The 2,658-nt window shown below is 42.1% G+C and overlaps 1 long non-coding RNA gene across 1 annotated transcript; it reads left to right on the plus strand.

The window, feature by feature from the left end:
* Positions 1-232: 232 nt before the first annotated feature.
* On the plus strand, positions 233-2,182 carry LOC138368779 (uncharacterized). The gene is made up of 3 exons (XR_011229683.1): positions 233-373; positions 1,294-1,370; positions 2,085-2,182. It is a non-coding gene; the product is annotated as an uncharacterized lncRNA (long non-coding RNA).
* The last annotated feature ends 476 nt before the right edge of the window (positions 2,183-2,658 follow it).

Genomic DNA, 2,658 nt, shown 5'->3' on the forward strand with positions numbered 1-2,658 from the left:
GGAGCGACTTCAGCGCCATCTGTGAGTCTGCTCTCAAACCCCCATGGAATTGGACTCTACCTGGACAACGCCATCTATTGGAGGTGGCGTAGTAGGTGTAATTGGCTCAAGATTCCTGCCTTGAGAAACCAGTGAGGTGGTAGTGAGTGACCTCTGGTGATAAGGCAATTCAAGACCAGCGCCATTTGTAGTTACTACGAGCATAAATGTCAATGTCCAAAAGAGTAAGTGTTGCTTCCTAATGTCTCCCGTACCTTAGAACTGATGACGTGTCTGTATCCACAGAGGTGCCGTGGGGCAGCAGTGGTACTGTGGATGAAAGTCTACCTTGAGCAGCCTGAACTCGCCCAACTTAGTCCCGTCTGACAACTAAGTGAGCCGCCGCCGATCAGAAGTGTTGTTAATACTAGTGGAGTAGTGGTGGAAGAGTTCGTCATATCCCGGGACTGGCGAAGGGGAGAGACGACAGAGAGTAATGTGCGTGTTGAGGAGCGTTGCTATCCCGTTGCTATTCTGTTGCTAGACCGTTGCTAGACCGTTGCTAGAGGCTTCTGCCAGGGGTGCGACACCTCTGTAGTTGTACGTGAAGTGGGGCCCTAATCAGCGCGTGGCTGAGGTTCTCTGCCAGCGCTTGGCTGCAGAATGGTTGTTGGGTAGAGAGGCACTTCGTGATTATGTTGGTAGGCTCGCGGGTATTTCCTGGTACTGTGGCTAGTAAGGTCGGAAGCGGAGCCCGAACATTAACGAAGGCTACATTATATTCGCGTCAAGAGTGCTCGGTCTCCTATATGAGAGCGGCACCTATATATATTTACAAATAGAGTAATAATTCCGTTTGTTTATTTATGGTGATGGGAATATATTGTGTGTTTAGCTCTGCTTCAATGCCCCCCCCCCATCCACCTTTTTAGGTTTATTACACTACCTAATACTCTTTGAAGGCCAGTACCGACTTGGGGTCGGATACTATCGTTTTGCCTCCACCATCAAAGAACCCGGTTGCGACCCATAGTGGCCATAACATTACTGAACATAATAAAACTCGCAAGTGATTTATCTGCGATAAACTATGGAGGGACTACAATGGGATTTAACTCGTCCCTCAACACGTACTACCAGTTGAACCAAGAGTAAATAAATATCTCTTAATAGTTACTTGAAGTTTGGAAGGTACCAACATTAGCGACAGTATACATGTATCGGTAAAACTTTTAAAGATTAAAAAAAAAATCCTGAATTTGCATATACATAGGTTAAATAATAAATTAATTTTTTTTATTTGTAATTTCACAGATGGAGCGAGGTAGATAAGCTTCTTGACAGACGAGGCTGTTGCGTTCATCATTCGTCAATTGATTGAACAGTTCATGGTAAGTACAACCTCCTCCTACCTCTTAAATTGATCAATAAATGCAAACTAATCCTCCATAAATGAAGATTTAAAATTTTCAAAAATATTCGATTAATCCTCGTCCCTTTCGTAGCACTTAATGTCTACCACAATCGGTCAAAAATTTAACTTCATCGCATCTATTAACCCTATCAGAAAAGTTAAGAACATAAGAATAAAAGTAATTGCAGAAAGCCTATTGGCCCATACGAGACGGCTCTTGTTCACACACACCTAATCTCATTCATAAATGTTTAACCTATGCTTCAAACAATAAAGGTACTCCTTGTATTGTAATGCAGTAATTAGCTCTGCACAACTTCAACAATGTTACCGAACTACTATTCTCTCTACACTATCACAATAACGTGATGCATCAAATGAACAAATCCATAAGATCCGTTATGAGGGTTCGAACCTACGTTTGGGATCCCAGACGCACCTTCTCCCTGTAGAAACTGTGGGAGGCTTGTAAGGGCAGTTGCACCCAAGGTTGCAATATTTTTACAGTGTTGTCGCATAAGGCGCGTCTGGGATCATCCCGGAGGTAAGTTCGAACCCTATTCACGTGTTTTTTTTTTTTTTGTATTCCTTCGCCTTTCTAGAGATTGTAATTCAGGCTGTCATTCTTCAAATGATTCTTGGATATTATTCGTGCACTGTATCCATATTAACGTGTTCCTTCTCTCCTCAGGAAAGTACAGAACCTGTAAGTAGTGTTAGATGGCCTGAGAAATTTCTACGAAAGTGTCTTCTATGTGAACGTTCTAAAGTCACCGAAGTTGTTTGATCTGAGGGGGGAGCTAGTTGACCTCCTGGACAAGGTCTAAGATTGCAGAACTACAGTTTCAACTCCCGACGTCACCTTATTTAAGCGTAGATGAACTACCCAGAATGAACTACCTGATGAACTCTTTTTTAAGAGACTGTTCTCTCGCAACATAAAGAAATTGTAAAAGATCTGAAACTTTGCAAGAGATACACCGACGAAAAAAATGTCAGTATCCCAAGGGTGGGTTTAAAGGTGTATACTCCGAAGCTGTCGCATCTACGAACGTAAATGTCAAACAAACTCTTGGATAATACCCAGCATCCCTTGGATAAAACTATTACCCTGTTCCTATATTGAGGCTCGGATGACTGAAACTAAAACACAATCTAGACAAAGACGCAATCTAAGACTAAAAAGCTTGTTGATTCCTCCCAGGAGAATGAAATAATTGAAACAAAGATGACCAAGATGACGACAAAGCTTCTAATTATAAATT

Source organism: Procambarus clarkii, chromosome 26 (assembly GCF_040958095.1).
Source record: "Procambarus clarkii isolate CNS0578487 chromosome 26, FALCON_Pclarkii_2.0, whole genome shotgun sequence".
Classification (NCBI taxonomy): Eukaryota; Metazoa; Arthropoda; class Malacostraca; order Decapoda; family Cambaridae; genus Procambarus; species Procambarus clarkii.